Genomic DNA, 13,770 nt, shown 5'->3' with positions numbered 1-13,770 from the left:
TTATCTCATCACATTTAAAGAGTCTTTGACATTTTTGGAGCTGGCATTTCCCTTTTAGAGCTTTTTACCACCTTCTCTAAATCTGTCCTAAATCTAAGACCTTTGAAGGTCTTGTGTTTCTTTTATGTTCACTATATTTGCACCTTTCAAATGACAAAAAATACACTGTATATGAGAGAGAATTCCTGCCTTTTGTAGTAAGTTCACCTCACAATTTAGAAATGAAGTTAAAAACCAAGATGTGGAGGAGCAAGTCAGGGAGGTGACAGAAAATTCAAGAATGATTTTTCAGAATAAGACAATGTGAGTAGATTATTTTCATTTGAGCTGGGGTTCTAGAATTTATTTCAAAAATAAGGCACATCTCACTCAGTGTTGTGACAGCTTCTATCCTCAGTAATGTAGGCTGCCAACATTTTTATTATTTAGCTCTATAACAAGTCACTGTGGAGTCTGATCTCCTCACCATGTATAAGAGGTCTATTAGAGAAATTCCAGTAGGAATGGAACTTTCCCAGACACCAGAAATCTCTTTTATTTAAAATAATAAAGAGACTCCATACTGACATCTACAGTTGCACCTATACGACCGTGGAAAGCTATCATAATGGTTAATTTTAGCACAATGTAAGCTGTAAGCCATGGACTGGGACCTCGGCTACAGCAGGCACCAAGCATTTACCGAAAGATGATTCTTCCTGCAAGGATTTTTCTGTTTTCAGTTAGGTGAGGGTCAGGTCTGTGGCAGAGGAATATCATGATGTAGTATTGTTCAGTACGATAGATGATGATCGTATTACTTGTATTTTTCCAAAAATTACCAAGCATCACACGGATTTTCTTGAAATTACTCACTGGAGAATAATCTTGCAAGAATAAGCTCTGAAAATAATTCTTAGCTTGCAGATTCTTTTGTTGATGACTTTCTCCTTTAGACTCATAACTGGTATCTTAAAACACCCTGATCATGTGCTCTTTTATGTTTTCTTTTTGAATAAGCATTACTCTTGCACTGAAGTTCACCTGTAGCTTGTTCACTGTCTGTGGCTATTCTGAAATATTTCCTTCACATTCACTGTTATTCCAGAGAGAACACTATATCCTCCTTTTTTAGATCCACTGCATGAGAAAGGGCAGAACGGTTTTGTATAGCCAGGTAGAATTTCAAAGCAAATTTTTCAAAGTATTTAAGAATTTAAATTAACATTACTTGTATTACTCAAGCAACTAGAAACCCTACTAAAATCCCAGAATCTCATTGTTGCATGTGCTGTATGAACATGGACCCTGAAAAACTGTTTATACTCCTGTGAAGAACTGAGTTATGGCTAAAGACAGGTTAGCACATGAAAATGAGAATCTGATCAGTGTAGATCCTCCTGTAACTTTCTGAGGGCTACCTTGTCACACTAGTATCCTCTGTTGTGAAGCTGTGCAAGGCAGGTCCCATGGACTCTGTGGAAATGTGGTGTACGTTCGTTGTCAGGGTCCCCTTCAACCCACCTAAGCCCTGTGAAGGCCTGCGTGCCTTTGTGTCGTATCATGTAGTCAAAGTTGCGCAAACGGTGATCTTACATCCTGACTCCAGCTGGACTCTAGGCTCCCTGTAGGGAAGCAGGTGGCAGATGAATTTGCATCATCTCTTTTGAATTCATCTCTAAGCATAAGCAACAGGAAGCGGAAGCAGGATACAAGACAGCAAGAAGACACTGGTTAGTGCCCCCTCCTCCCCGTCCTTCCTCATCTCCATCATACCGCCTTGCGTAAGATGTGGAGGGGAACCAGCCAGGGGGTCCAAGAGGTGTGAAGTTCAGCAGTGACACCTGGAACATCAGGGCTGCTCCTTTAAATCCTCCTTCATTGAAGCGTATAGGCGAAATGGAAGACAGAAATGGCTGCAAAATACATCCTTACTGTCTTCTCAGAAACCAAGACATTTTCAACCAATACATTTTTCAGATTTAACTTTGTTTTTGGTTGCGTATTCCGATCAGGTATGCTTTAAACTGGAAATTAATTAGTCGGTGTTTAGAAAATATCTAAACAGAACCAGTGAAGTACATCTGCATGCTGATGAGACAGTATCTTAATCTTTGTAGCCAGAGGCAGGATTTAGAAAAGCAATGTCAAGAATTTCCAGATGAGAGTCTGCCAGGCAGTTGGCCTGGGAGGAGAAGAGTCCAGAGGGAACATTGTAATCTTGCATTTGACTGAACAAGCACCTGATTCAAAAACCAGTAGGGAACATTACCAACGTAGCTTTGTGAAAGACAACAACCGTCTGGCAGCAGTGATTATGTTCTGTACCTCAAGGCAGGGCATGTATGGAAAAGTAAGAACCAGAAAAAGAAGGTACAAGTAGTATTGACTGGATCAGTGCAGGAATGTATAAAAGTGTCTAATGATACTGGGAAAATATCAGGTAAAATATAAAATATATTGTATTCATCTCAGGAGATTTTTCAGACTTTGTCAAAGGCAGTATAGTATGCTTTATTCCTTCTTTTGATTGAAGAGGGTTGGATTCTGCTTCTTTATTAATGTCTCAATATGAGTTCTCTATAGAGGTCACCAAAAATGCATCAAAACAACTCCTGATCCCTAATGATCAGGCGAAGAAATGAAATTTGAACAGATATTTCATTTCTTGCAGCAGGCAAGGTATTGCTTTGTGGTCGGAACACACGCTCAATCATTTTTACAGAGCATTAAAGAAATATTAATGTTGTTTTGTATTTTTTTCTAAACCAAATATTCTAGGGATTTAGGCCTGAGAGCGGGAGATGAGACTAAGCAGTGTTAGGGCTGCATGTTAATTTGGACTGGCTGAAGAAAAGACTACCGCTAAAAATTTGAAATATATTCACAAAAGAAGACCAAAAGTAATTGTAGAAACGGAATGTGCATAAAGCCCACAGGTTTCTGTGAGCATTACTCTAAAAATCTGCACATAGCTCATAAAGAATAATATCGTTTCTGCAAAATCCTTTCTGTTGCGCTGCCTAATTCTGCAAGCGGAACAATGCTGTATCCAACATAACAGTAGCTCAAAAACCTATGGGAAAGTTTTCTCTTTTTATGGACATAAATCTTTGATTCGCTTAGGAGTGTCATGCGCAGGGCTGGGTTTGGGGGTGAGAACTGGCACGGCCAAGGAGAAGACTTGCTGCTGCACAACTTCCTCTTATCTCCATAACTTCTCAAACATCATCCTATCTTCTAAGCTGTGCTCACGTGAGCATAATGCAAACAAAAATTTGACTAGGCATAACACAAGCTATTGGGAAAAACAACAGCATATCTGAAAAGCAATGCATTCTCCAGGAAATCTCACCCACATTCTCTTCACTGTTTTTACAGTGCCTCTCTCAACAGCCACTGATCACCATGGCCAGTAACCTGCAACATTAGCCTGTTATTGGAGCTGTTTATCACCATCAGGCAGAATCATGTGATGCCATTTGAAGTCTTGGAGCTTGATTGCAAATCAGTGTCAGATGTTAAGATTTTTTTTCTTTTTTTTTTTTTTTTCTTTTTACTTCTCAGAGCACTACGGGAGACAAAGAGAATGATTTACATTACCAGCTTAAACATTTATGAAAAATAGATAAAAGTAACAGAAGACAGACTAGATAGACACAAATAAGTCTAATAGCACTGTAGATCTAATCCCAGACTTCACGCTGCCACAGTGACTAGTTCATTAAAAAGTATTTCTGTATCCATGGTGTACTTTCCTTGACAACAGGGGTTTTTTTCAAGTGAGTGAGCACAGAGGGGAGCACTTGCAGAACTTCTTTTTTGTTCTGATTATTTTGTATATAAAAAAATGTTGTCAAATTAATGTCTGCTGAAGAGGTGGAAATAGAGCTAACACCAGCATGTTGGAAGTGCTCATAGACTGGGACTGCCTCGTGCTCTGTGCTCGAGCAAAGCTTCTCCTGGCTTCATTAATTTAAAAGTCTTTGCTTGTGTTCAGCATCTGGCCTGAATGTATTGGGTTTCACTGAAAAATGCAGACACAGTCTGTCTTTGTTTTTTTCTATTTACTTCTACATCTAATTGAATTTAAATGGAAGAGAAAACACTAAGGCACAGCTAATGCCCAACTGTGGATAACTGGCAGTAAGGGTGTCACGTCCATTGAAAAATAGGTAGCCATGGAACTAAGAAACTGATTGCTACCTCACATATTAGTTCATTCTGTGATCTTAATATTTTACTTTGGTTATTTTATTTTGAACCCCATTTTTCTTAGTAGAGAGATGAGACTTACCTGTACTTACTTACCACTTTGAGAACTATAATGAAGAACACTAGAGAAATGTAACGTGTTCTTCTGGTTCAGTTTGATAAGTTTTAGTGACCTGCCATCTATTCAAAATCTCAGCATATCTGTAATGCAGAGATTGACAGAGCATCACAGGGGATTGGCAATAGAAAAAGTCACCATCTTACAAATAGTGTCTTATCTTGTTTCCAGTGAAGTCAGTTGGAGCTTTGCCAGTAATTTCAGAGGAAGTATGTCCATTCCCATAATCTTTAAGAATTACACCCAGAGGAAAAGACATGTAGGATCCAAAAACTGAAGTGCTCTTAGAACAGCATTCAGTTTTGCAGCAGCATCAATGCTGGAGACTTTGTTCTTTTGCTCAAAAAAATAAATAAATAAAAATAAACCCCTTAGGCTTTACGTAGCAGTCACACTCATTTGTACGTGCACTAACAAGGTCTTATCACACATTTCTAACAGGATTCCTCATAGAAATATGTTGCATAGATGCAGTTTGACAGAGCTATTATTTTCCAATGTCTGAGCTATCTTATGCAATTCTTATTCTCAGAGTGCCTGTCACCTTGCTTCCATAAAGCCAAACTACTCATGCTTTCCCCTGAGGAAATAATGTGCAGGGTCTTAGGTAGGAAAACTGTGCCCTTGCATCTCAGGGCTAGAGAGTATGTCTGCAGGCTCAGCCCCTGTTTCTTTGCCCTCTCGACGCATGCAGTTAGGCCAGCTGGAGAGCAGAGGTGAGTCAGCTGAAAGAGACTTTGAAAGCTGCAGGAAAAGGCTGGAGAAGATGCCCTTCCCCTGTGAGCAGGACCGTCACAAATCCTGCTAACAGAAGTCCTCTGACCCAGCTTCGCCATGAAGCTGAAATAGTGCTGAGAGTCCTAGGGACCTTTCACTTCTGCCTGACGTTCACCTGCCATTACAGCAGCGGGTGACTTTCCCCTGCGAGCAGGAAAGGAAGAAAGGCTTTGGGATGAAAGGGGTGCTCTGGACACATGGAAATTTCAGGATATTGACCCAAGTACTAAGGTGCTTTTTAAAAAGAAATTTAATTCATAAAAAAAAACTCCCTTAATTTCCGGACTGAGAAAAGAAATAGATTCCTTTCACATCCTTTTTGATACCTCCAGTGGCAGCCCCTGATGCCCAGAGCTGGTTGATGTTGCCCTGTTTTGTCTGGGACAAAACAGTGTATTTAGAAATGACCTTACGGCATATTAAAAAGATGACTGTATCAAAGCTATGCATGATGGTATATGTCTTTCTCCAACTGAGTACATCTGTGAAAACTGGAACCACTTTGGTTAATTAATGCAAATCACCCATGTAGGTTACCAGTCTGTGGGAACTCCTCCCAAGGAATGTATACACTAATTTGTTCTGGTCTTCAGGCCTAACACAAGGAGAAAGATGTGTAAAGAAGCAGCCCTTGCAAGGGGAGAAGTGACAAACACACTGGGACAAAGAACTGTGCAGGACACCCAACTGGGACACACCACAGTGATGACTTTCTTTCTTCTGAAATGGACTGAATTACGTACCTCTCCACAACAGAGAACAGTACATCAGGACTGCGGCGATCCCGGTGGAGGATGGCTGCTCTCTGTGTCCCGGCGTGAGCCAGTGCCGCTCCTCTGCCCTATAAACAGAAGGACGAGCAAGGGTCTGGGAATGATGGACAGGCTCTGCCCTTTCATCCTTATCTAGGCAAAGTCTGACTCATTTGTCTTAGTTTCGTTGATGTTTTTATGCCTTCAAGATCTCTCTTATTTCTGTGTGATCTAAGTGCCTGGCTAGTAATAAATACCCTTCCTCTTTTAAAAAGGTTACAGAAATTGGAAAGCGTTTAGTAATCAGCCCAGACTTTGGGTTCACTAACCTCCTTATAAAAATGACTGAAACACATCAGAGGCACCAACGGCCTCACAGATCCTTTCATAGTGACTTGATCAGATGCATTTAAAGGCAGGTAATTCTCCCTTTGTGCCTGCAGAGAGCTTGGTCCGCAGCTGCTGACAGGGAGCGCGCGGTGACACCATACCTCCCGGGGAGCCGAGCCCGTCCCGCTGCAGGGCACACGAGCAGTTGAGACACAAACTGAAAAACAGCCATGGTGCCGGTAGCTGACGTCCGGCCAGCCCAAGCAGCGTGAATGTGCGTCCGTCTGTCTGCATGGCTTGGGTGGACGTTTTCAGGCCTCAGCCACGCTCCCTTGCTCCCAGGGCTGCCGGGGCGTTTCACACCTCTGCGCGTCGCTGGTGCTGCTCCGGAGCTCACACGTCCTCCTCGAAGCACCCTGCCCTGCGCAGAGCACGAAGGAGCCCTCCCCGAGCCACCGCCGCTGCAGGCGACCCCCAGGCAGCACCACGTTACCTCCTGAGTGACCCACGCTGCCGTCTGCCGGGAGATCTGCCCCGCTGCCTGTCTCCTTGCCTGTCGTGCCAGCGCAGGACTGGCCCCGGCAAGCCCTTCGGCAGCCCGCAGCAGCTGGCGCGGGCACCGCATCCTCCGGGGTGCTGCGCGGTGGTTCCTCAGAGCCTGGCTCTCAGCAGAAGGGTGACCGAAACACCTGTATGCACAGAAATGTGACTTTGTGGCATGTATAGAGAGGAAAATAGCTATAGACAAGACACTGTAAGTTCCTCCTGGTATCTGATACAATTTTATCTGAAATAATGAGTTAATTGCTTACCTTGGTTTTCTCCCCTGGGATTCAAACATTTTTTTTTCTTTCTTTTATAACATTATTCAAGGAAGCTGTAGGAAGAAACCTGGTATCTTTGAGGGATATATTTAAATTTCTACAGTCTAGCAGTTGCAATAGAACTATGTTCTCTTTGCTTTCTGCCTTATTTGAATTCCCTAAATATAGGGAGGGCCCTTGAACCACAGCAACAATAGAGTAAGCCTTGATCTTTTTCTTTTTCTCTTCTCTTTTTATATGGGATAAAGAGGATGCTGATTGCAGCATCCAGAAAGATGAGACAGTCTAACTTTTCCAATGTAGCAAGCATGCAGCAAAATGAGCAAACTAACTTTTTTCCCACTTTGATTTGAAGAAAGAAACTGAGGAAGTGGGTCACTATGTTCTGCCCAACGTTGTAGTGGTCTAGTAAACAGGAATAAATATACTTATAAATTCCATTTGTACTAAGCAGACACATGCATCTACTTCTATGCAAAACCTTTCAAGTCAGAAGTTCACAGTAATGGCAGTCCTAGCTGGAGGAAGAAATGCTCACTGGCAATGTTTTGGAGGCAGAGAGAGGCAAGTCTAACAGTATCACTTCCTGTAAACTGATATTTTCAATGGGAAAAAATGTTTTTGACAATTTTCTAGTCAGAAAAAACATCAAGGGAAAAAGCTTTAGGCAAGCCAAACAACTTCAGTTTTAATTTTTTTTCCCCTTTCAGCTCACATGTGTACAAAATGAGATTTCCTTTTTTCCTTTCTAAGGGAAAGAAAGGAAGGGGTTTGGGAAAATCCTTTTTTATGAGGTGTCAGAGTATTTTAAAGCATAACAGAGCCACGGAGCAGGGTTGTGTATGGTGTAGCAAAAGACCCTTCTTGCTAGTAAGGCAGGTACATAAATTCAGGCACCTCTAGCCTCAGGGCAACCCCCCCAACTTCTGCCTGGCCACTCTGCCACCCTGCAGCTCCACCGTGGGACACTGCCTGAGTTTTCCTCACATCTCCAGAGGTTACACAGCATGTGTACACATGGTAACACTAGGGAGGACTGACCCCAGCATGTATGCTTTAGCTCTTCTCTGAATAAAAGAGAGTAAGTTTTAAGTGAAGTCCTATCACCTCAAAACTAGCATTCTCAGTCTGCATGCAAACAGGATTTCTCGCTTTCTATCTTAAAGACACAGATTCTCAGGATGGCAGAGAAAATAATATACTTAATGCAGCTGATCACCACTGGCATTTTGCACTACTGGAGCTTGCTTTCACCTGTTGTTCCTGCTGCATCAAGTAGCAAGAGAGTGAGAGACCTACAGAAATCCTTTTTGTGCTATTTTTACTTCTTGTATTACATGCTTTATACCTTGAGGAAAGAAATAAATGATGTTTTAGCTTGAAGATGCTTGTTTGGAGTTGCTGTAATCAGTGTGCTGGCCAGAGGTCCCCTAGTGAAAGCGCTTGCAGTAGGTACAATTAGGTCTGCTGTGTTACCATAATCAAGAAACAGGGGTTCAACACTCAGCATGACCCTCTTTATCTTTCTACAGAAGAAAGGTACAGAAAGCCTAAGGCATGCATTTAAAGGAGCTAAATTTGGGCAGTCTGCTGATAGCCACAGTAAAAACTCAGGGAAGAATTTATACATACCTACGAGAAGACTGGGGAAGAATTCAAGCTCCAGGCAACTGTCTAAGTGTACTCAGTTACATCAGAGAGGTAAAAAGAGCTACTCATAAGATGAAAATATCATCAGACCAACCACCCCATATATCACTGTTTTTATACAGATAAAAGCAAGATGAATTTAATTAACAAGATCAACATATATTCTTCCACTATAAGAGCTCACACCTACAGCCACAATCCCATTGTTTCATCAGATTCATTCAGTTGTAACTTTTTTAGTTTTTCTAATGTACCATTGCTTCTGCTATCAAAGAATTTGCCATGTAGTTTTGAAACCTTTCTCCTGCTACTTCAGTTTCAGTATCAAACCATTGTTTAAACCAGCTGAGCCCCGAAGTAAGGCCAGCACCAAATTAGGTGATGTCCACAGAAGAAATATTCCAGGTCCCAAATATATGCAATGGTACTTGGAAGGAAAAGAACCCACCTTTCAAACAACTTAATGAGCAGCTTTGCACAGGTAAAATTCATAGCGTGCCGCATGACCACACATTTCTCATCCAGAACACATTGGCAATCACAAAAAAACTATTTTGTATGTGAATGAAACAGAACTGGATGAACAGATGAAATAAAATCAGAACTCTCTAAAACTTGGGCCAACTCTAAAATTCAAATCATTGTTCTCAAGTTATGGAACAAAGAGTTGCTTGGCATTTTATATCATCTTTGACAACTGTCCAAGGAAAAAGGTATATCCATAGCATCACTATACAAAACAAAGTGTAATGACAGTTCTCTCACTGACAATTTTAACACTGGTAATTTAAAAAAATTTCGGGCTAGATTAAAAAAAAATGCTTAGGCACCGATAAAAATACAGCAAACTACAGTTTCCCAGCTTAGCAGCTGTTGGCCCCTAGACATGCCTAAACTAGCAGGTTTCCTCTGTTCTAGTCTGAAAGTGCCTAAGACCCTCCATTACGTCTTCTGGGCACAAGCAGAACTACTCCAGCTCAGCAACTGCATGCCTTTCACCTATGTAGACCTTCCCAGCATCCAGATACTAGGTGGAGACCCACCAAAAGCTCTTGAGAGGCAGCCTGTTAAGTGGATTTACTTCAACATATACCACCAGCAAAGTGTTCAGTTCTGAAGAGGGAGCAGACCTGCTCCATCGGTCCATTTGGAAGGTAAATGTAGACACTAGCGAGCCTTTTAAACAAGAAGAAAGTGGTTACAATACTCACAGATTACTTGGGAGACCTGTATTTTAGGGCCCTTTGGGTTCAAAGCAAACAAAAGGAGGTATTTTTTCATCTGACATATATTTAAGCTGTGAAACTTTCCTCCTTTTATTCACAAACAGTGAATTGCACTCTCAGAGGGAGACTAGATTTAAGCCAATCAGCCTTAAAGATATCAGATTTCTGGAAGAGTTGATGTATGCAACTCAGCTTGTTGGCAATGCAGGACACCCCAAAACCCTGATGTTAAAGAATGGCCTTTTAACATAAGTTGGAGGGAGCCTGAAATCAGAGCCTTTCCATGTCTCCCCAGACTGGAGAGCTGTCTGCTTTATGCTGCTTCACTAACACCTTCTGGCTGTGACAAGAAGTAGGTTAGGAGCCTCTGGTTCCCTGTCTATTAAGTGATGTTTGCGACTGTTATACTATTAATGCCCTGTGAAGTGTATCCTGAATGGCACTAAATGTTGCGTGACACAAAAGGAAGCCAAATATGAAAGGAAGATCTGTTTAGACTCAAAGTGTCAACTTAATTAGATCATCCGTATGAAGAAACTATTTCTGTGTAGCTCTGCCAAGGTTCGTCCCAGGGTGTGCTTCCTCATCACTCATGTAAATTTTGGTAGTGCAAATTTCAGCTACTTGAGAAACTTAAATATCAGAATTGCTGTGTATTTTTAGCTTCTATGTTTCTCTTACCTGCACAATTTAACACCCTATGTTTCATCCATGAGATGCTGAAAGCATTCTGGTTTTTGTCTGTCTATATACTCTTGTATTTTTATACAGCTGTTGCATAATCTCGCATAATACTTGGTGTGTTTTCATCCCATTGTATGGCTACTAAGGCATGTTCATAAGTAAGGATGCTGTGTAAAGTACAAGACGGCACTTAACTGGAAAGCACTGCAGGATACGTTTCCTTTCAACACACTTTCACTTTTAACTAGAAAACTTTCAGTCCTACTAAATCACAGGAAGAAAAAGGAGTTTGTGTTCATTTATAAATTCAGTTTCAGTTTCAAAGATGGTAGAGTTAAGAATAATCATAATGAAACCTTTTTTTTATAAATGTATCAGGAATTTTTGCATAAAGTAGTGTACTGTGCAGTATTTATAAATCAATAAAATTTATAAGTTGGTAAATAGTGAACAGTAAATGTTGAGTGCAATTGTCACAGTTTTTAATCTTTTCTTATGAGGAAAGATAATTAATTTGCATTGTATTCTGAATAACACTTACTCACCGATGTGGATAAATGTCATAGATGTGATAGAGCATGTGACCAGCATCTGTAATTGCATTTACCTTCATAAACAAAAAGATTAGCATAAGCAGGATTCTCCAGAGAATGTTACCAATCAATCTTCAAAATGAGAATCCTATGAAAGACAACAATCATTAAAATTCAGGTTCCAAAAGTAAAACCAAAAAACCAAAAGTCCTAGAAAAATGACCCTTAAGGTTATATACCCTTACTTCCATACCTTAAAACTATTAAGGCATTTGGGCTTTTTTAATATATGTAAATATCTATTGTCTAACAGAAAAACAGTATTAACAGTTACATAGATATTGTAGGAACAACTTTGATGCTCACCCCTTTATTCCCTCTGTGTTACATAAAAATGCATTCAAAGAATAAAGGTGGGGAACAGGGAAGTCATTTCACAGATGAATTCTGCCAGGTTACAGGTTTTGTATTATAAAGGACAGTTTTTAATTATACGACAATATGCCATTATCATGTCTTATTCACTCTTCATCTACCATGCAAGTTAATTAACAAATGAAACTAAGCTTCTACATACCCCTGTCTTACTCTAAACCAAACTGAGATCATTATTATAGTGGTGTAAATCTGGATTAATTCCACTGAAGTTAACAACATTATTTCAGACACACACTGATGTAATCAGAAAAAGAAAATGGCCCTGCATGAGGAAATTGTTTGATGCATTTTCTAGCAAGCTGAAATGTATAGTGAAAGAAGCAGAGATCATGCAAGACAAATTGAGCAGGGTCCTGCAGATGAGATGGAAATGCTAAGAGAGCAAGGCAGCAAAATTAATTCATGGGCTAGATTTTCCAGCTCAGCACACCTCTTGTCTGCGCGATGCCCTTCTTACCCTAATGCCCAAGAGCCGGCCCTAGCAGCGTCGCGCTGGGGAAACGGGGATCTCAGCAGCAGGGATCCCAATTAAGCTCTGCCCCATGGCAGCAGAATGGGTAAAAGGAATTGCAAAACAAACAGAAATGTCTCTGCCACACTTTTTTATGACTTATACCTGCTCGGTTATGTTTTTAGCCTCTTTGGGGGTTACATACCTGCCTTAGGGCTGCCTTAGCTTAGTAGAGGAAGAGCTGCCATAAGCACAAAGGCAGCAGGACTAAGCAAATGGAGTGGAGTTCTTTCCATTTTCTGATGTTATTCCCTTCCCTTCCTGCACCTTCAAAATATCCATCTCCCCTAGGATCTGCTGCACCTATTTTTCATGATTTCTAGCAAGTACATTTTGGAAACAAACTCTTTCATTTTTTTCTAATATATTTCTAGAATTGTACCCTCTACCGGTTAATGCAGCCCAAAGGAATGGGATATGGGTCCTGTGGAAAACAGCAGGAGACCTGCAGCTAAAGGCGTTATTGTTATGTCATACACAGGAGATGGCAAAATAAAGAGTGTAGTTCTGACATGAAAATTAACTTTATCTGAGCAGCGTTGTAGGGTTCTAATTTCATTGTCAGGGGCAAATTTCAGATTAAATGTGTTAAGCATTCAGACATTTTTTCCCTGACTGCCAGTCCTTTATGTCAGCGGTCAAATCGCCTTTCCTTCCTTCTTGCTGCTAATGCCATTTGTGCTTTTCAAACCCTTCTGCCTTTAATGCCAATACAGATGAACTGGACTGGAGTGTAATAAATACACCCATCACGGACTGAATATTAAGAAGGTGACATTTTCAGAGGGAAACCACACTTCTGAGAGTACACATTGCTTTTAATTAGATAGTTCCTCCCTCCTGAGTTCTTAGTTTTTGAGCTTTTCAGTAGCATATACACATGCACATCGCAGAAGTCCTCTCTAATTCTTTTATGTCTCTAGTGACATGTGAGGGGAATCCAGAGTTACTGGTAACTCGCAACCAAAAGGGAACCATCAGGTAAGGGGGCACTTCCACAGGAAAGTAGCTAAGATGTCCATCACTTTTGTGACTCACTTGTTCCCTGACATAGCACATAGCTGGGCCTAAATATAGTATAAATTGTTTGAAGGCAATAGCTAGCAAAAGAACCTCAAATCTGAGCTATTTCTTACATAGTCCCACTAAAATCACAGCAAGTGCATCTAGTCTGACATTTTCTCTGTGTACTCACGATAACCATGTCACACATTATATTCGTTATAAAGCTATGTGTCTGACTTCCCTTTGGCCTGTTAACGAACATCTTCCAGAATTAGTTCAATAGTCCAGAAGCTAAGCAGCAGAGAAAAATGCGTCGCTCAGAGAGGCTAGCCTGGCCCAGGTATTTTTCTCCCCTTGCATGTGCACCTCCTATATGCTGAGACTAGGGCTATGTAACAGTTCAAGCGCAGTGCCCACGCTAGAGCTAGATCAGGACCAGGACCCTGCTGATGCACGAGCCACCAGTTAATCCTCGTTCCTCGTGGCAGGAAGCAAAGCAGCAAAGCCAGCTCCGGCAGACATCAGGACCTAGCCGCATGCTCAGCCCCTGTCTCAGCACAAAGCACGAGGACTCCCAGGGAGATATTTCTCATCTGAAAACCACTCTCAGAGCTCTCCTTCCCTCAGCTCTCTACGGTAGCAATCACTGCCTTCTGGCTTTTGGACCCAGGGAGAATTTGCTATGCTATGCTAGGACTAAGTAGTCATTTCTCCCTCTGTCTGCCCTG

The 13,770-nt window shown here is 41.2% G+C and overlaps 1 long non-coding RNA gene across 1 annotated transcript in view; it reads left to right on the top strand.

Moving 5' to 3' along the window:
• The window catches only part of LOC112987017 (uncharacterized), a 50,906-nt gene extending 44,859 nt beyond the window's left edge, over positions 1-6,047 (top strand). The window contains exon 4 of the long non-coding RNA XR_003260165.2: positions 5,683-6,047. This is a non-coding gene — a long non-coding RNA (uncharacterized LOC112987017). The remainder of the gene's footprint in view (positions 1-5,682) is intronic.
• Positions 6,048-13,770: the final 7,723 nt, after the last annotated feature.

The sequence above is a fragment of the Dromaius novaehollandiae genome, chromosome W, assembly GCF_036370855.1.
Source record: "Dromaius novaehollandiae isolate bDroNov1 chromosome W, bDroNov1.hap1, whole genome shotgun sequence".
Taxonomy (NCBI): domain Eukaryota; kingdom Metazoa; phylum Chordata; class Aves; order Casuariiformes; family Dromaiidae; genus Dromaius; species Dromaius novaehollandiae.
This window is presented reverse-complemented; position numbering and strand designations above follow the sequence as displayed.